This window comes from Equus caballus, chromosome 13, assembly GCF_041296265.1.
Source record: "Equus caballus isolate H_3958 breed thoroughbred chromosome 13, TB-T2T, whole genome shotgun sequence".
Lineage (NCBI taxonomy): Eukaryota > Metazoa > Chordata > Mammalia > Perissodactyla > Equidae > Equus > Equus caballus.
In genome coordinates, this window is record NC_091696.1 from 6,012,663 (window position 1) to 6,033,131 (window position 20,469).

General features: G+C 53.2%; 1 long non-coding RNA gene across 1 annotated transcript; it reads left to right on the forward strand.

Moving 5' to 3' along the window:
• The first annotated feature begins 5,183 nt into the window (after positions 1-5,183).
• On the forward strand, positions 5,184-8,794 carry LOC138917198 (uncharacterized). The gene is made up of 2 exons (XR_011424900.1): positions 5,184-7,542; positions 7,767-8,794. It is a non-coding gene; the product is annotated as an uncharacterized lncRNA (long non-coding RNA).
• The last annotated feature ends 11,675 nt before the right edge of the window (positions 8,795-20,469 follow it).

The window sequence follows — 20,469 nt, forward strand, 5'->3', positions numbered from 1 at the left end:
AGAAGAAATACATCAAGATGTGAGCAAAGGTTTCCTCAAAGTAGCAAGATTAGGAATAATCTTTAAATATTTCTATAAAGAATATATATTATTTTTATAGTCAGAAAAAATATCTTAAATCAACATATATGGACTGGGAGGGCCCGAGGAGGCCCCCTCGGGTCAATGTCACGCAATGTCTACCTAGTTATCAGCCTCACTACAAAGAAGACCATCTCTTTCCAACAGATTTCAAGGAAAGTTCTGGAACTAACATGGGCCACACATGCATTCCTGAAACTAAACCAGGGTAGTAGCCAGCTTCTAAGATGGCTCCCAATCTCTCTCGCCTCCCGATATCCTCACCTTTGTACCATGTAGTCCTTTCTTGCACAACAAGGCAGATCTGTGTCACCAAGAGGATGCTGCAGAAATGACGGAGCATGACTTCTGAGGCCAGGTCATAAAGGACGTTGTGATTTCCCCTTGTTGTCTTAGATCTCCCACCCTGGGCGAAGCCAGCCGCCATGTAACAAGAATGCTCAAGCAGCCCTGTGGAGCGGGCCTTGTTGGGAAGAACTGAGGCCTCCCACCAACAGCCAGCACCGAGCACATGAGTGAACCCTCTTGGAAGTGGCTCCTGCAGCCCCAGTCAAGCCCTCGGATGACAGCAGGCCTGGCTGACCGCCTGTCTGCAACCTCAGGAGAGATTCTAAACCAGAACCAGCCAGCTAGGCCGCTCCGGAATTCCTGACCTACAGAACCCCTGAGATAATGATTTTTTTTCATTCTTCGAAGCCACAGAGTTTGAGGTAATTTGTTACGCAGCAGTAGATAATTAATGCATATGGTGACTTTAATTGGAAAGGCCTAGGTCACAAATTTAGCTCCAGAGCCAGGCTTGTGGGCCATCTGACCCACAGCCTGAAAAGGAGGGAAGGCACGAGACTGTGGTGCTGACGGATCCAGTGGGGCCCGGATTGGGGATGGTCACGTGCGGGCAGTGAGTGCACGGGCAGGTTCCAATCCGGTCTTTATCATTTGGATATCTTGTCCAGCATGGATTTCTTTTGATTTTTTAAAGTATGGCATTAAAGTATTGTTTATCCATTGCAGAGTTTTGGGCACCCCTTAAATTGGGCCTCGGAAGTGAGTGCCTACCTCACCTGACCCTGTCCCGCCTCCTCTGCGGTCAGACCCCACCCCACCCCCAGCCTAAGGTGTCCTCCTCGGGCATGGGGGCAGGGAGGGCCGTGAGTCACCCCTCTGCTCACTCTGATCACACATTCTGGCTGACACTCCGTGCCCTGTGTATCTGGCCTTCCCACGTGATTATCAAGAGTTCTGCTGTCAAACACAGTAGCCGTCAGCCACATGTGCTCGTCCAAACGGAGATGTGCTGTAAGTGTCAAATACTCACCAGATTCCAAAGATTCGCTACAAGAAAAATAATGTAAAAGTCTCCATCCTGACTTTTCATATTGATTACCTGGTGAAATGATCTCCTTTAGATACATCTATCATATATGTACCATATATTTTAGACACAGTCTTTTTTTTAATGTGGCCCACATTCTACTTCTATTGGACAGCACTCTTCTAGAACCTTCTCTGGCCAACCCAGACATGTCCCTCATGAATGAGTGGCTCTCACCAGGATTGTTTCCTGTTCAGGAAGTTGAAGCTGAACTTCTCTTGGAAATCCAGCCTCAACAATTCTAATTCTCCCCGGGCCCCTGACCTCCAGAAAAGAAAAGCACAAAGGTCAAGATTTTAAAATATCATCCCATATTCTGCTTCGTTCCCCCTCACTCCCTTCATGGCAATGGAGACGTTGATGTCCTCTAACACTTTCCTTCTAGAACTCTCTGCCCCTCCCTCCTCCAGCTGGCTTCCCTTCCCGTCCTGCCCCAGCTGCTCCTGAGGGGGTCCTCTTCCCCTCAAACATGGAGAAGAGTGGAAGGGAGGGGCAGGCAGGACCCCAGGGTAGAAGCTGCAGAATGCGGGTTTCGGCTCCATGATAAAGAGGACACCGGCCCTGTCACGGCCACATCACACTCACAGGAGACAGGCCCCCTCAGGAGGGGGTGAGCCCACCCCTGGCCACATCCCAGCAGAAGGGATACCTCAGGGCACGGGCTCTCTAACATTTGTCTGCACCAGAATCACACAGACAGTGTGTTCACACTGCAGATTCCCAGGCCACACCCCAGAGATGCTGACTCATCAGCTGTGGGGTGGGACCCCGAGTCTGAATTTGTAAAAGGAGATGAAAGGGCCACACTTTGAGAAGAGGAAATCCCTATAGAATCAAATCTAGCAGGCTATAGCACTAGGTGCTAAATCAGTGTTTGTTGAATGAATGAATGAATTTGAAGAGATATTAATACTCCTCCAGCCTCCTGCTGTCTTGATTGAGGAACATGACCGCTCTCAGAAAGAAGGCTTTGTCTCAGCAGCAGCCCTCTGGGGTACTCAGGGGCTGGAAAATGTGCTGTCGGCAACAGCGCTCTTATAAAAGTCTTTGTTCACTCAGACCTTGGGAGAGAACCCTCTGGCCCGAGCATCCTCGGCATTCTCTGAGAAGTATCGGGTCTGGATTAGTGCATTAAGCTCTGAGAACAAACAGGCTGCTTTCAGGATCTCCACTGGTCACTTGTGTATTAATCAGCTCTGGCCGCTGTGACAGAATTCCACAGGCTGGGCTGGTTAAAGAACAGAAATTTATTTTTTCTCAGTTCTGGAGGCTGGAAGTTGAGAGCAAGCACGGCCGGGTTGGTTTCTCCTGAGGCCTCTCTCCTAGGCTTGCCAAAGGCTGTCTTCTCCCTGTGTCTTCACGTCGTCTTCCCTCTGTGGGTGTCTGTGTCCTCATCTCCTCTTCTTTTTTTTTTTTTAAAGTTTTTTTTTTCCTTTTTCTCCCCAAAGCCCCCCTGATACATAGCTGTATATTCTTCATTGTGGGTCCTTCTTGTTGTGGCATGTGGGACGCCGCCTCAGCGTGGTTTGATGAGCAGTGCCATGTCCGCGCCCAGGATTCGAACCAACGAAACACTGGGCCGCCTGCAGCGGAGAGCGCGAACTTAACCACTTGGCCACGGGGCCCGCCCCTCATCTTCTCTTCTTATAAGGACACTAGCCCTATGGGATGAGGGCCCACTCTAATGACCTCAATTTAACTTAACTACTCTTCAACAACCCCCATCTCCAAGGACAGTCACATTCTGAGGTACTGTGGGTCAGGCCTTCAACATGAATGAGGACGGGGTGCAATTCAGCCCATAACAATTTGCAATCAGAAATTTCTAATTTCCAAAGAGTTGTAGGTCCCCATTCACTGGAATGGCGCCCACACCCCAAAAGCCACAGCGGTGGGGCTCCCGTGGTTGTGAAACACAATTGTTTTCCACGTGCGCTGCAAATAGTGTAGTCATGACAGTGGGGTCACTTCTATTCTGAGGAGGTGGCACGTGGCGTCACTCCCTGAGTCACAGCACGGAGAGAGCCCCCCACCCCGCTCCCCTGCCCCATCAAGACCCTTCCGACAAGAGCCCCTCTCTGGGCATCAGCCTCCCCCTCCCTGAGCTTTGTCACTCTTCTCTTACCTTCGGGCTGGGGGAGGCTGCGTCACCCCGAAGGAGCTTGACAAAACGGCTCACAAAACTGTTTTTGCTTTAATCAGCACCGGCACCAGATGCTTCCCCAGTGAGACTCCTCGCTTGAGTTGTGATAAACACGGCAACTGGAAAGTCACTTTATTAAACCATAAATGTTTGCCACAAATCACCACTCAATGAGCCCTGGGCGGAAGCTGTGAGGAAGCCCCAAAGGCTGTTTAACTCGTGAAGAAGGGAGAGAAGGTAGTGACACGCTGGGAACAAGGTCTCCTTAGGCCTTAAAAATCCCTCCTGCCATTTCGTCCTACGGGTTGGGACGTGCTTGACACAAATGCGCAGGCACCGAGGATGCTGAAGGTGGACAGGGAAGGAAGAGACGTCCCCTTGGCTACCAGCCCTCTCCAGCTTCAGTCCCATCACAGACCACCTGTCCGTCAGATCCCACTGCTGGGGACGAGAGTCAGCCCATCACAGGACTGGCCACACCAGGGTCCTCATATCTCCCCCCACCTCTGTAACACCTGTGTTTGAGCAACGACCCTCTGGAGACCCAACGCCGCAAACCCAGTCGGTACCCCTTCCCAAGTTGTCCTTGAGAATCCCCTGCTCTCTCTTGGACTCAGATTCAGCTGCAAAATGGAGGAAATGGGGCAAATCAGTGGTTTTCAAACTGTGCCCCATGGAACCCCAGCAGGGGCACCTCGGGGACCTCTGTGGTGATCCCGGGGGAGTCTGAATGGGTGAGCTCCAAGCTCCCCACCTTCACTTCCATCCGAACAATTCCACCTTTACCTGTTTTGTATGTTGTGGTCCTGGAGGGGACTTTTTTTTAAAAAAGAGGTCTGAAGGCAAAAACTGTTTGAAATACACTTGACTTAATGGCCCCTGGGGAAGTTTCTGGTTCTAACTACACTTCAGGAGATTGTGAAGTTGGGACCTTCAGGGACCAGAATATCAGGGGGCTGGTCACCTGCACAGCTGTCTGGCAGTGGGGAATGTGACTCCACTTTGCAATATAAGTAACCCAGTGCTCGTTCCTCATTAGCATGTCTGTTTGCTCTTGTGTTCCCTGCAGAGCCTGGCCTTTGCAAGAGTAATAAAGGTGCATCCGTGTCACCAGTCCTCATTCCTGTGCCCACGGCAGACATCACTAATCAATTGCCATGCTCTCCTGCTGAGCCCAGATTGGGGCTCAGCATCTCTCTCATCCCATTGTTCAGATGGCCACTTCCAGTTGATATTGAAAGGCATGCAAGACACAAGCAATTTGCCATGCCTTTCTCAACTTCCCTTCTTGGTAGAAAACTCCCTGAAAATGTGGGAACAGGCCTTGCTGCGGCTTGACATGATGCTCTTCAAAGCATGTCCTCTCCTGTTCAGAGGGAGCTTGGGGAAGATCGTCTGTGTCTGTGGTGGCCAATCTCCAAGATGGGCCCCATGGTTCTCACCTCCTGATAGCCACATCCTGGTGTGGTCCCCTCAAGCACCAAAGAGAGCTGAACTGTGTAACCAATAGGATATTACAGAAATGACAGTGTGACTTCAGACACTAGATCATAAAAGGCATTGTGGCTTCTGCCTTGCTCTCTTGAATCACTCGCTCTGGAGGAAACCAGCCGCCATGTTGTGAGGGCACTCAAGCTGCCCCATGGGGAGGCCCACATGGTGAGGAACTGAGCCTCCACCCACAGCCAACAACTCAACTTGCCAGCCACGTGAGTGATTCCCCGTGACAGCAGATGCTCCAGCCACGGTCGAGCCTTCAGATGACTTCAGCACCGAAAGACATCTTGGCTGAACCTCCTGGGAGACCCCTGAGCCAGAATCACCCAGCCAAGCCATGCTCCGATTCCTGACCCACAGAAATCGTGTGAGATGATAAAGGTTCATTCTTCTAAGCTGCTACATTTGGGGGTAATTTGTTATGCAGCCATAGATAACGAATACAGTCCCTGAGTCCACACCTCTAGGGAGACCCCAGCACAAACAGAGGCACAATAGTGACAGCATGGCTAATCGTGGGCTGTCACAGATCTCCATAAATAGAGGATAATTTGGCCCAAAACAGGGTGGGATGTTAGGAAGGAAATGGCGTGGGAGTTTTTTGACGTGGCCCTGATTCACCCAGTGGTTCCACACAATGGCGTTTCTTTTCCTTCTACTTCTGCCTGCATTTATGAACCCAAACCAGCCAGCCTCTTAACCCTCTCAGGCCAAGAACCACTCATCTAAAATCACAACAATGAGGCCCAAATAACGAGAAAAGACTGAATAAAAGCAAGAAAAACAAACATTTGGTTTCTCATTGCCTTTCCCTGTTTATGAAAATACTTATCCATCACGATTATGCATCCTGAACTCTAATGAGCCACCGACATCACCGTTGTTTATGGCTTTGACGTGAGATCCTTTTTATTATTTGTTTGGGCTGAAGCCCAGTCATAGATTTACTGCTCTTCTCATGACCGGTCTTAAAATATTTGATTTAAGCCGTCAGAATGCAAATAACTGCAAATAGCCTCATAAATGGAGACTCCAAGGAGGGGGTTTATTGTCGGAAAGAAAATAGTGTATGGGAAATAATGCTGATAACAGGGTAACGGTCTCTGTATTTATGAAAGAGAAGAGGAAAAGAAAGAAACAGTCTAAAAAGGCTGAAAGGAGGACAAGAAAGGGGGAAGAAGTAGTCACAGCTAAAATTCTGACAATTTTAAAATCTAGAGAATCACTCTTCACTCATCCTCTTGAATTCTAAGTGGTCCATGAGGTTTGACACCCACCTTTCTGGCCTGTGTCTGGAATGTCTTCCCCAGCCGACCCACAGATAATTTTCCGTGGAGAGGGAGGACCCAGTGACCTCACAGTGAATCCAGTCAACGGATTTTCCGGCAAGTGCTGGCGATTTTCAACACCCAGCAGCCAGCTGGGTAGCTGGTGGGCGGGGCTTGCTCAGCAAATGTTTGCTGAGTGAATAAGTGAATGAAGGTTGTGTCCTGCGTGGTTCCCCGGCCCCTTCATCAACACGATCAACTTGGCGTCCTGCCTGAGCCTGGCCAGGGAGATATTATGAGCCCCGTTTTACAGATGCGGTTATTGAGGTTCAGAGAGGTCCAGTAAGTAAAGTCCCCATTATCACAGGGCTGGTCATTATGAAGCAAAGCCACATATCCTTACGCCAAGTCCAGGGTCTTTCCTCTATGTCACAACGAAGCCAGAAGAGGGAAGATGGACTTGAGAACAAGGCAGGGCTGAAGTTCAGGAGGTTGTGGTGAGGAGAAGCAGGCTCAGTCAACCTGCAGCTGGTGTGTACATCCTGGAATCAACAGACCTCCCACAGACACGCCTCCTCAGCGGCATAAGGCATCTGCCGGACCTCTGCTGTGACTTTGAGATGTCCTGTTCGCTTCCTCTGACAGCAGCATTTGTGATGCGTGGATGCTGGGGAGGGACGGAGAAGGCAGCAGGACCCTCTTGCAAAGCCTCCCACTACTTCCTGCCTGGAAGTCTGCACCAGCTTCCCCCCGACGCCCCGGAGCAGACTTGTTCTCAGGCTGCCTGCACCCTGGACTCATCCGGGGAACTTTAAAAAATACTGATGCCCGGGGCCACTCCAGAGAGTCTCTGATTCAAATGCACAGCGGGTCGAGAAGAGGTGCCCCAGGGAGAGATGGTCGCCTCTAGGAAGAACCTTCCAGCTTCATAACCCCCAGGAAATACCCTACCATCTTGGCCTTGGAGGTGGGTGGAAATGGAAAGCCGCCTGGGGAACTGTTTGAAACCATGGGCGTCATCTCCAGGTCCCGATCCGGGAGCCTGGGTGGGCCTGGGAGGCCGTGGCTCTGTTTAGACAGCATGGCTGTGGAGATCCAGGAACCGGGCTGAGTTCAGATGGAAAGAGTGGTTTTTTCGACTCTCCCTTCAGCTGCATCCTCTTTAACCTCGAAGGATGGTGAGTTCTAATGACTGCTATTTAGGATTAAATGGGGCCTAATCAGCTGCAGGCAGCCATTATTCTCTGTAAATGGGGAAGGGGCCTCCAGGGAGCTGCTGGGCCCATGATTAGGGATGTATATAGACGTTGCTTCTCAGAGCCGGGTCTGCCATTGCCGAGGTGTGGCTGCCCCGTGGGGAGCTGACTGCCATTCAGGATCTGACAGGATTGCTCCCCTATAGGTGCATTTGGATGTCACTGAACCAGCCGGGCGCTGAACCCCATTGTGAGCCAGGCCACGGAAACAAACACGAGGAACTCTAGTCCAGTTGGGCGACCCATCGGGGGTAAACCATGATGATGCTCTGTGAGGAACGGACACTTCTGTGGTCGAGGAGCAGGGGTATGGGGGCTTCACGGAAGATGCAGGCTTGGAGCTGAGTCCTGGAGGAGGGGAGATTCCTCAGGTAGACACAAGTGTCACACAGATGGGACAGAGTGACAGAGGTCAAGGAGACAGCCCAAAAGCCACAGTGCTGGAAAGGGTCCGTGTGGCAGGGTGGGATGGCAGAAGCAGGGACCTGAGCACAGGGCCTTGAAGCCAGGGCGGGGTTGTAGGCCATTATCTAAAGAGCAGTGGGGAGTCTTTGAAGGGCTCACAGGGGGAAGCCACAAGAACACAGGGGCGGTGCCAAAGAGGGGCTGGCAGGAGGGGTCTTCCCGTCCCACCACTGGCCACTGGACAGGGCTAAGGAACAGGCTCTGGGGTCCAGAGGCCAGGATCAGATTCTGGCTCTGTCACCTCCTGGAGGTGATGCCTTGAGCAAGTTCCCTCTTCTCTGGGTTCCCGTACCCTCTGACATGAAATGAGGTTGAGGATGGTACTTGCCACGTTCAGCAAGGTGAGCACCAGTTCTCATAACACGTATGAAGCATTTGGCACAGTGCCTGTCCTGTGACGAGCTGCCAACAACTCTTCTTATCGTCATCGTTATTCCTCCCCCTTCAGCTCCTAACACAGTCCCTAACATAGCCTGATGTTCAGAATAGATGAATGAATGAATGAGTGAGTGAGTGAAGTCTAGGCTCATTTTCTAAACATAAGACCTGAGAAGATCAGGTCCAAACTATGGCCCAGGACAACACAGGTGCCAAGACGTAGATTTGTACACTAACCATTAAGGGCCCAAATAACCCCAAGTTCTCCAGGAGACTGCAATGCGTTCATCCAACTCTCTCAGCAGAGATGCAATAAACTGATGGGTCCAAATTGGTGTTCTTTCTGAGTTTTACCATATTTCGATTATCCTGAAATTCTCGTATTAGTCAGTATGGGAGATGTTGCATGCATTAACAAAATAACCCTCCCATCTTGGTGCCTTAACACAACACAGATTTCTTTCCAGCTCAAGGTGTAGATCCAGCACATGGAGGCAGGGCCAGGGGAGAGGCTGCGTATGTTTTCTCCACACCGTCACTCAGGGATCCAGGCTGATGGAGGCCTTGTCAATCCCCAAGACAGGGCAAGAAGAGAGACTGGAGAATCGTGCCTCGTCTCCAGTGTCTGAACTTGGAAATGACACATACAATTTCTTTTATATCATTGGCCGGATCTGGTCACACAGCCTTTGGCCCAGGCTGTGTGGGAGACGAGATAAGGAGATTGGTGACTGCTAGTGATGTCCACCCCATTCTTAATCCTCTTTTCTAGCTAGAATATTGAACTAACCAGCGCACTGCCTTCAAAGGGTCTGCTGCAGCTAGGTGGGTCAGACTTACAGAGGTCTAATTTGAACCTTTCTGCTCCTCATTTCTTCAGAAGGGGACTGATTTTTGCCTGAACGGTCTCTCTCTTTCTGTGGCTTATAGAATCGCAGGAAGAGAGCATTATGGGTCTGCTGTGGACTTTATTATACACTTTATGTTTTGATTTTATGTCCACGCTCATTTTCATCACAAGATTGTTATTTCTTTATTTAACCAATTTTATGGCTACACATACAAGTTTGAATGGGGATGGTGAGGTGGGGAGGTTCAGTTTATCTGATGACCGAATCTTTGCTTGCTATTCCAGTGGAGCTTAGGACATCAGTTGGGCTGATTCAACAAAATTGATAATGTATTCAGCAGTTGATGGCTTGAGCCTAATTGAACACAAATTTATAATGCCATCCAGCGTTGTAATTAAAACGTAGTGCAATTAGCCCGTTGCATATTGTATATACACACCCTCTCACAAAGCCATCAACGGCCTTTGTTTTGTATATGGTCAATTACGTTTTCAAAGTGGAACCCTCAGAAGAATCCATCAGATGAATCAAGATGAAAGGAAACCAACAGAGAATTTAGGCGTGCTCTAAATTGACAAGGAAACACCGGGAAAATTGTTTTCAAACAATGAGAAATTAATTTTCCGAGGTGGTGATTTTGGGGTGTAATCAGACTCCCGTCTTATTTGAAGGACCACAGAATGACCGGAGCCCGGACATGGCTCAGATACCTTAAAAGAGAATTGTCCACGTGTCTCTGCCAGGAGTCCAGGGCATGCAGGAAAGATAAAACAGGACATTCCTCCCCCAAAATCAATTCCTTGATGATGGTGTGCTGCAATGTTACATTGTTGTGTGGGCTTCATTAACTCAAATTGGTCTTTGCAACGTGTGACTTATTCTATCGTGAGGGCATCTTCAGGTCTAAATTACATTTTGAGTCTAGAAATAGCCCTTCCATAGATATTTTAAAAGAAGAATTAAAGAAGTGCAAGGGAAGAGTGCTGGTGATGGGGAACCTGCTCTCACCGTCAGGGCTCGTGTTTGCATCTTTATTAGCCTTCTGCTGTGGACGGGCTCTTTCTCCAACTCAGACAAGGCAGAGAGAGGGATGAGCTAATGATGAGATGTCTTGGTTGCTCCCCTGATTCGGGGCATGAACACTCATCTGTTCCAGTGGGGCTCTTCCAGGCAGCTCCACTCTCTCCCCACTGCCCCCTGGTGGTGTCGGGTTGAACTCACAGGGAACTCAACTCAAGGGTAAGACGCCAACTTCAAGTTTTGGGGTTTCCCAAAACCATGTTTAGGTTCAATAATTCATTGGAACAACTCACAGGATTCAGGAAAGCACTATCCTTGCCATTACAGTTTTATCAGAGCAAAAGGATATAAGATAGAACCAGCCAAAGGAACGCTGGCTGGGAGGCAAGGTCTGGGAGGGGTCTCAACTCAAGTTTCCGTTGTCTCCTCCCCGTGGAGTCCTGCACAGCCGTTAGCCACTCCAGCTATGATGTGTGACAATACTCAGAGTGTATTTCCAACCAGGGACGCTCATCCAAGCTTCAGCATCCAGAGTTTTTATTGGGGGTTCATTCGGTGGTCTGATCCCTGGCTACGTAGTTGAACTCAGCCTCCAGCCCCCGTCCCCTCCCCAGAGGTCAGGTTAATGTTACATGGCTCCAAACGCCAAGCCTCTAACCCCATGGTTGGTCTTTCCAGTGTGGCCAGCCTCCACCCTGAGTCATTGCCTTAAACTACCGAGGGGTCGACCAGTCGCCTCGTTAGCATAAACGCTCACATGTGGTCTGAGTGGTCATCATGAATTGAACCTTTCTACCACTTGGGAAATTCCAAGTGCTTAGAGGTCACCTCCCAGGAGCCAGGACGGGGGCCAGACCTCTCACGGAGGAAGCCAAACTCCTTACTCTCCATTCCTCCCTGGGAAGAAGAACTAACCGTGCCTCATCTGCTGTCGCCTTTGGGCAGACCCAGCCAGAGACGCCTAGAGAGACCAAGCCCGTCTCTCCAGGGCCCCCCGATCAGCCAGATCACACATGCATCCAATCTCATCCCTCCGTCCCCTCACACCCGGAGCCTGCACCTCCCTCCCACTGTGCCACTGCATCCTCTGGGCAGCCATAAGCACGCTCAGAGGGACCACTTGAACCCTCCGATGACTGTCCATCACCCTTGCAGTGACACCCACGCTCTTCCGTGGCATGGGCAGGAGGCTGCACCACCCCACTCACCCCACTGCTGTCCTTCAGACACGCAGAGCTCAGGTCAGTCCCCGTGCCTTTGTCCCCTCTGCCCTGCAGGCTCTGCTTCTCACATCATCCCCAGCCCTGAAAAATTCGGTCCCAGAGACGCCTTCCCGAGGCCCAGCTGCCGTGGCATACCCTGAAACCCTTGCTGTCATCCTCTCGGCCCCCTTTTGGTCACATCATAGCCTCTGTCATTTTCTGGAGCTATTAATTTATTGGTTTATGAGCTTGGGATCCATCTCCTGTCTTGTTCACGGCTGTGCCCCCAGGCCTGGCGCAGAGAAGACCCTCAATGATGTGTAGAAAGTACCAATGGGAGACTAAGCATATTAGTGTCCTGCGGCTGCTGTGACAAACTGTCACAAACTAGGTCGTTTGAAACAACAGAAACGGGGGCCGGCCCCATGGCCAAGAGGTTAAGTTCTCATGCTCCACTTTGGTGGCCCGGGATTTGCCAGTTCGGATCCTGGGTGCGGACTTACACACCCCTCATCAAGCCACACTGAGGCAGCATCCCACATAGACGAGCGACAATGACCTACAACGAGGATATACAACTATGTACTGGGGTTTTGGGGAGAGAAAAAATAAAGAGGGAGGTTGGCAACAGATGTTAGCACAGGGCCAATCTTCCTCACCAAAAAGCATATTATAAAAAAAGCAACAAAAAACAGAAACAGAAAAACCAGAAGCTGATTCTCCCACAGTTCTAGAGCCAGCAGTCCGAGATCAAGCTGCCGGCAGGGCCGTGCTCTCTCTGAAGGGTGGGGGTAGGACACTTCCTTGCTTCTTCCAGCTCCTGGGGGTCACTGGCCATCCCTGGTGTTCCTTGGTTTGTGGCTACATGACTGCAGTCTCTGCCTCTGCCATCCCATGGCGCTCTCCCCGTGCGTCTCTCTCTGTCCGAATTTCCCTCTTCTTATAAGGATGCGGGTCATATTAGATTAGGGTCCACCCTCATGACCTCCTCTTAACTTGATTACACCAGCAAAGATCCTATTTACAAATAAGGTTACATTCACAGGTACCAGGGCTTAGGACTTTTTTTCTTTTTTTTTTTTTTTGAGGAAGATTAGCCCTCAGCTAACTGTTGTCAATCCTCCTCTTTTTGCTGAGGAAGACTGGACCTGAGCTCACATCCATGCCCATCTTCCTCTATTTTATATGTGGGATACCTACCACAGCATGGCGTGCCAAGCGGTGCCATGTCCGCACCTGGGATCCCAACCGGCGAACCCCAGGCCGCAGAAGTGGAATGTGCACACTTAACCACTGCACCACCCGGCCAGCCCCGGGCTTAGGACTTTAATACACCTTTTAGGGGGACGTAATTCAACTCACAACACAAAGGAAGATTCCTGGTGTCTCTGTCTGACTTATATCTGCCCTGGACTCTGCTTGCCCCCCATCCCCAGCCCCACACAAATCCCTACTAGGAAGAGATGCAAAGTCATTACTTGGCCCCACCCATAACCAGTCCACACGCTCACCAGCTAGAATTTGCTCTGTGCCTGGGAACAAAGAGGAGACCCCAACTCTGCCCTTGGGGGCTCCCGGGATGCACCTGCCTCCAGCCAAGAGTGCCCCCCGGGGGACCAGGGGGATGAAGCCTCGTGTCTGCAGTGGGGCCTTCCTATGGGTCTCTGTGGAGCCAGGCAGGGCGTCACGGGCCACGCCCAAGCAGGAATCCCCCTTAAGCGGCAGTGGGCATCATTGGGGTGCGGGGGTCACCCATCACTTTTGTGGTTGGTGAAGGCACAAATTACATCATCTCGGTGCAGGGGCCAAGCGTGCACCGCAAGGGTAACCCCTCCAACCAGGAACCCCCAGGGGCTATTCATGGCAAGGAGCAATGTGGGTTGGGGGGCTCCTCTGTCTGGGGGCACATGCTCGGGGAGGGGAACCCCGTCCCGGCTGGCTGACTTGGGACCTAAGAGAAAGGGCCCAGCTTACACAGAAGAACAGCAACACTCATCTCAGAAAACTGGTTCTTCGTTACTGTCATCTGTCCCTCAGCTTTCTACAGATTTTATTTTACACAAGCGAGTCAGCTTCCCCCCACCGCAGCCCGGGAGCCGGGGGTGCCAGGGAGTCTGTGCCAGGAGGGACGGTCCCTTAACTCAGCTGCTTGCGGGCGGAGGAGAGTCTCCTGTCAAACGTATGTCATCTCCGCAGACAATCCTGCCATCCACCATCATTCAGGCTCTGTCCAGCACATGGCCAAGTCCTCCCCGGGCACCCAGCGTGTCTTCGTGTGCTCCCCGGCCCCCAGCAATAGAAATGGATCGTCTCAGTTCTGGAGGCCGAGGTCCCAATTAAAGACGTCGGCAGGGTTGGTTTCCTAAGGCTGTGAGGGAGGGATCTGTTCCAGGAATCTCTCCTAGTTTCTGGAAGTTGCCTGGCTTGTGGCAGCATCACTCCAGTCTTCGCGTGGTGTTCTGTGTGTGTGTGCATGTGTGTGTGTGTGTGCCTATGCACTCCTGTGTGCAAATTTTCCCCTTTTTATGAGGACGCTGGTCATGCTGGATCTGGAGCTAATGACGTCATTTTAACTCTGGAAAGACCCCATCTCTCAATAGGGTCACATCCTGAGGCCCTGGGGCGAGCACTTCAGCATCTGGATTTGGGGGGGGGACGCAGTTGAACCCACAGCATAGCAGCGTTCAGCCTGCATCCCGGCCTCCCCCAGCCGCAGAATGGACCCCTGCAAGGCCCCCGTGGGCCCTCAGAGCACTTCCCACCCGGCCCTGGACATCGGACACTGGGGTCGGGCTTTATCTGGGACATCGTCACAGATGGTGCCTCTAAAAGCTGCGTTTTAATACCTTCTCAGCCCCCACCTTGACTCCCTGGCAGTCTCATGTAATCGGAGGCCCCACCAGCTGCCAGGGCGAAGGGGGTGTCTGTAATCATCTGAGCTGTTGGGAATCGGGGCTGGCTATCTGGGGGGCCACGTTGGCAGGACAGGGGGAGGTGCCAGGTGGCCTGCTGCGTCTGGGCTCAGACGTGCCCAGAGACATGGCACCAAGGAGTTACGATTCCCCTAGAAATCAGGTCCTTCTCCGAAATATGGTTCTTCTCTTTCCTGACCTTTTCCACAGGTGATTTAGAAGCTTCCAGTGGAGATATCCCGTGGGCACATCCCACAGGTGCGCTCTGTCCTTATTCCTTCCCAGTACGTGTAATGTGCGTGCAGCTGCCCCTCCCTTCCCCGGGCGACAGCGTGGCCCGGCCAGGAATTGCACAACTGCTCACAGCACAGAATAGAAGAGCATTTCATCGCGTTCCTTCCATGCCCCGCATTCGTTTCTCTCTCGACAAAGGGTGGGCTCACCTCTGAATTAAGCAAAGGTAAACCAGATGACTTATTTTCCATCAAAAGCAAACACGCACACATACCACGGGCCTTCCAGTCGGGCTTCTTGGGTGCATCCGAAGGACTCTGCAGGTCGTGGGTCCTGACGACTTGCTGTGACAAGGGAGCAAGTCACACAGCACGTCCCCAAATCTTCAGGGATCAAGCCACCCCGAAGCATGGGGATCAAGCTGCAGCTGAAGACAGTCTGTCTGTCGGAGGAAAAGAAAAGAAGCTGGAGACTTTTTCCAAGTGCCCCCAGCATCCCCCATCACAGCCAGGTCTCAGCCCGTGTCCCCAGGCCAGGGTGGCCTCAGCTCCCCGAGGTTCCCCAGCTGCACCCACAATGGGCCTTTGCTGGCTCGGCTCCTCTACCAGGGACCCAGTCCCACTGAGCCCGCTCGCCTTTGCAGGACTCACCACGACTGTGGGTGGGGGCATTCTGCGAGGTTTCGGGTTGCATGTGTGTAGACGGGCAACTCTCCGGATAGAACCGGCTGCATGCGGGCTGGGCCACTGCTGCCTGGACCACCAGCCGTGGCTTGGGGACGGGAGCGGCAGCCTCCTGCTGGAGGTCTCCTGGGATCTTGTTCGTCTCCCTGGATCAAATCTCCCTCTTTGGCCCCCACAGCCCCGAGGGAGCACGGAACACGTGAGGAAGCCCCTCATGTGTTTTCACACTCAGAACACGACCCAACCCCTCACTGCGCCAGGCCGGCTCCTCATCTCATGCCGCTCGGCCCCAAGGCCTCCCTGCTGGTCCCTGACCACATCGAGAAGCTTCCATCTTGGAGCCCTCGGCTCCACCCCTCGTCCCCAGCGGGTCTTTACTCAAAGGTCCCTGTTAGTTTGCTAGGGCTGCGGAACAAAGTGCCACAGACCAGTGGGCTTAAAGGGGAATTTATAGCCTCCCAGTTCTAGAATTCCGAGCTCAGGGTGTGGGCAGGGCTGGTGTCTCCTGAGGCCTCTCTCCTTGCCTTGCAGACGGCCGTCTTCCCACTGTGTGTCTGTGTCCTCATCTCTTCTTATAAGGACCCTGGTCCAGCCAGGAACCCCCAGGGTGCACGGCGAGTGTTGTCCACTGGGTGATCCCCCAGCATGGAGCTCCATCTGACTGGAGGGTTAACCAGCAGCCTCAGCATTTGGGCACGGGAGCCATTAGTAGGCACCAAGGGCTGCCCTCAGGGGAAAGGGGACCGTCCTGCCTGCAGGCCATGCCCCACTTTAATGAGCTGGGCCCAGTATCAGGGTCCTCCCGGGGCCGCAAGGCCTGACAGACAGCAGCCGACACCACAGCTTCTGGACGTCAGTTGCGTTTGTCTATTCCCAACTCGACCCAGACTCTGGAAAAACCTGAGGACTCTGAGCTGGGCATGCAGCAGAAGCTCGATAGATGTTTTCAGAAGCTAAAGTGCTCCTCGTCTGTCTGCTTTGGCCCCATCTGTAACACCCACCTCCTCCTCCCTCTTGCCATTTCCGGAGGAGTCCCTCCATCAAGGTCGTGAGGCCAGTGGCTACAATACAGGCAGGCTTGGCTGCATGGCTTGGGAAACAGAAATCTGTTTGGGTCATTCACCTAATTTCCGTTTTCTCATGAACAGTAGTAGCTCTCTTTCGATTGCAAGTGAAAGAAACTCAAGTTCAAACCTACTTAAGCAGAAGGAGAGAGTTAAGGATTTAAGCTACTAAAACGTTCAGAATGAGGACTTCAGGCACTGTTGGATCAAGGGGCACAAGCACTGTGGTCAAGGCTTATTCTCTCCTCTCGCTATCCTCTGGATTGGTTTCACTTGGATGGGCTCCTTCTGTGCCTTGTGTTTGAAGTTGCGCTCCCCAAAAGCAGATCCTGAGACAAATACTTGAGTGAAAATCATTTACTGGAGAGATCTGGGAGCTGGGAAACCAGACAGGGAAGGGAAGCAGCCAACACCGTGTGCATAACCAAGCAAGTTACCCCCATGGGCACCTGGAGCTTAATCCCACTGGGGAAGCCTAGCAGGCTGTTTAGAACCCGCCTCAGGGTGGTTCTGCCTGGGGGGTGAGACAGCTGCAGTATTTACCCCCAAAGCCTGTCCACCCTGGTCGAGGGCCGCTCCTGACGGCGTTAACTGCAGGCAGCTGGCGAGCTCACTACTGCGCAGGGGAAAACCCACATGGAGCCCCAGGGCCCTGCCGGGGGAAGGGATGCCTGGGGATCCTGCTGATTGGACCAACTGATCCACGGCCCATCCCTGAGCCAATCACGCTAGCCCAGGGCATGGGGGGCGCTGATTGGCTGAGCCTGGGTCACGTGTCCAACCTCTACGGAATATGCTAAACAGCTGGGCTTAGGTCACGTGGTCACCCCTGGAGGTGGCCCCCTCTGATTGGCTGAGCCTACATCACGTGCTCACCCCAGCTCCCGGGCCTAGGACCCCTCCCACAGTCACACTCTCCGGCCGGAGTTTGGGAGAGAGCCTGTTCCCCAGGGAAAACTGGGGAATTATCACCAGAAAAGGGGCCCCTGGGAGCTGGGTAGGCGGCAACCGCAGATGTCCCTCCCACGACCCCACTGGATCACTTATTAACGACAGTAAGATGGGAAGCGTGCAGCACCTGGCGGGCACCTGGGGCCCATGTGTCTGACCCCCGGCTCCCCCCACGCCCCCAGCATCAGTGCCTGCCGCAGGTCGGAGTTCCCCGTCTGCACCCCAAACCTGCCGCCCTCTTTTCCCCTTTTCCAAGATTTCGTTTTCTCCTCCAGATTTTTGCCTTTTGCTGAAATCTTGGACGTTTTATTTTTTTATGCAGAATAGAAAAATGAAAATTTTTTTTAAAAGCTTCGACTTGGATGCTGTCTCTCCATGAGCTCCTTCTTGCACCTGCGCCCCGACGACCCTCACATCCGCCTGTCGCAGCATGCTCACTCCCTGGACCCGGGTGGCAGTGGCAGGCGAGTGGGAGGAGGGGGAGACCCTGACCCCCGAAGCCCCATTAACTCGGCAAAGCGCACGCGGGCCTGGGTGAGCAGAGTCCTCGAGTTTGGCCCTTGTGCAGGGGCGTTGTATAAGTGATCGAATAAATTGCACAGCATCGTGGTTCAAACAGAACCGCGTCGAAGCTTCTCCTAAAGTCTAGCCAAGGCTTTGTGGCATTATTTTTTCATCCCGAGCATGCTTATTGAGCGTCTGCTCTCTGCCAGGCTCTGTTCTAGGCCTGGGGGTTACAGCAGGGAACAGAGAAGCAGAACCCCTGGCTTCGTGGAGCTTACATTCTAGCGGAAGAAAGCGAGAACTAATATTAAGCATAATAATTAGATAAATCGTATGATATGTTAGAATACTGTAAGTGCTATTAAAAACCAGATCAAGGTAAGAAGGTATGGAGTTCAACGGTGGGGGGTTGAATTTTAAGTGGCGCCTTATGGAGAAGGTGACACATGAGCAAAGACTTGAAGGAGGTGAGGAAATGAGCCACGTGGGTGTCAGGGAGACTAGTGTCCAGCAGAGAGACCAGCCAGTGCAAAGGTCCTGAGGTCAAACATACCTCGTGTGTTGAAACGTCAAGGAGACCAGGAGCAGGGGAAGTGGCTTGAGCAAAGAGGAGCGAGGTCAGAAGTGGGGTCCAGCCGGACCTCGTAAGGACTCTGCTCTGTGACATGAGCCTTTGGAGGGTTTCAACAGGAAAGGAAGAGGGAAGAGGACCGTGACCGCCTTACGCCTTCTCTCTGGCTGCCCCGCTGAGATTAGCTTGTGGGGACAGAGGTGGACCCGGGAAATGCTAATGAGTGACCTAAGGGGACGGATGATGGTCACTTGGGCAGTGGTGGGAGCAGAGAGGGTTGGATTCTGGATATGGGGGCGGATTTTGTTTGTTTGTTTTGCGAGGAAGATTGGCCCTGAGCTGACATCTGCGCCCATATCCCTCTATTTTATGAGGGACCCCCCCCAACAGCATGGCATGATGAGCAGTGTGGAAGTCCACACCCGGGATCTGAACCTGCGAGGTGGGAGGCAAGCCGGAGATGGGTGGGCCGGGAAACCAAGGGAAGGAAGTTCTCCAGGAGGCCGGCGTGGCAGCTGCGGCCAGCGCGGCCTCGGCGTGAGCTGGGCGACGGCGGAGATGGACCCCTGGATGCGCCCCGGCTGGCAGGGACGCCCGCAGCCTCCCCTGGGCGGCCACACCGTGGAGTGCAAAGTCGTGCACGTTCGAGTCTCACATCCCGCCGGCTTTTACCAAATTCAGAAGGAATCCAGGAGGCCCACAAGCCACCAACGGCCACCCCCAGACAGATGGCTCTGCGTTTCCGCCCGTGACTCCTTCAGGCTGATGCCAGGCCTGCCAGCCGGTTCCTGCCCCCTGCCTCCCCCCACGGGCTGCTATTCTAAGTTCCAAGCAAATCAAGCAATGGAGTGACTAATTCCCTGTGAAATTTATGTTCCCCAAATGTCTTGCTGGTGACAGTGCTGGGAGCCATTTCTCCCTCTTAATTTCAGCTGCGTGGCTTCTGGAAGGAGCTCCCCGGTGGAGGTGGCCTCGTCGCCAGCAGCCCAGGGAGCGGGGCGGCCACATGTGAGCCAGCCCAGGGCAGGGCTCCTGGAGGCACATCCCGATCTGCAGTGTACAGGGGCGGGCTTGTGAAAGATGGCATCACCCAAGTGGCCATTCACAAGGCCAGCTCAGGACTTCACAGTTGGAGAGGAGGGAGGGAGCTGGGCTGGGGCTGTCAGAGACCCCTTCCCGGAGAAGACGTGGCAGGAGCAGGGTCCCGAGGACCAGGGGCTTTGGGAAGGTGACAAGAAGCTACAGATGTCCCTCCTGAAGGGGGGCTTGGGATGAGCAAACACGTGGAGAAGGGTCTGTAAGAACAGTAGCGGGGCAGGGAGGGGAGGTGGAGAGAGGGGGAGGAGGGAAGGACTGTCCCCCACAGGCCTGGTCTCTGCCCACTCAAACCTGCCCCAGCTCCCTGAGCAGAGCCTTCATCCCCTCTGGGCCCCCCGACCCCTTTTCCTTCCCTGACCCCAGCCCTGTCCCCACTGGGCTGGGAACACCTGTGTCAGACTGGCCTTCCCCTGGACTGGACACTCCTTGCCATGTGGGAGTCTGGGAGAAGAGGAAACAGCCAGTGCAAAGGCCCTGAGGTCCAGCACACTTCTGTGTGTTCAAACGGCAAGGAGACCGCAGCCAGAGAAGTGGCAGGGCCTGGGTCTGATCCATGTCGTCATCAGCACAGGCCTGGCACATAGTAGGAGCCTTAAGGATGGCAGGTGAATGAACTGGGGGAGGAGAGGATAGAGAGGTACACGTGTGTGGGGCGGACGACCCCTGTCCAGGCTTTACTGTGACTCCTTTATGCTCTGGGCCTGCTGTGTGCCGGCCGTGGTGTGCTGTGTGCGCGGGGCTGGCTGCAGAGTCCTGCCTGCCTCTGGCTGGGGCCCCTGCAAGGCTGTCGGGAGCTGGGCATCAGCCGAGTACCTGATGCTGAGCCCAGGCTGGTGGCACCTGCCTGCCTGGCCCACAGGCACCCTCACACCTGGCGTGGAGCCTCTGTCTCCTCCTCTGTAGGACGGGGAGCCTG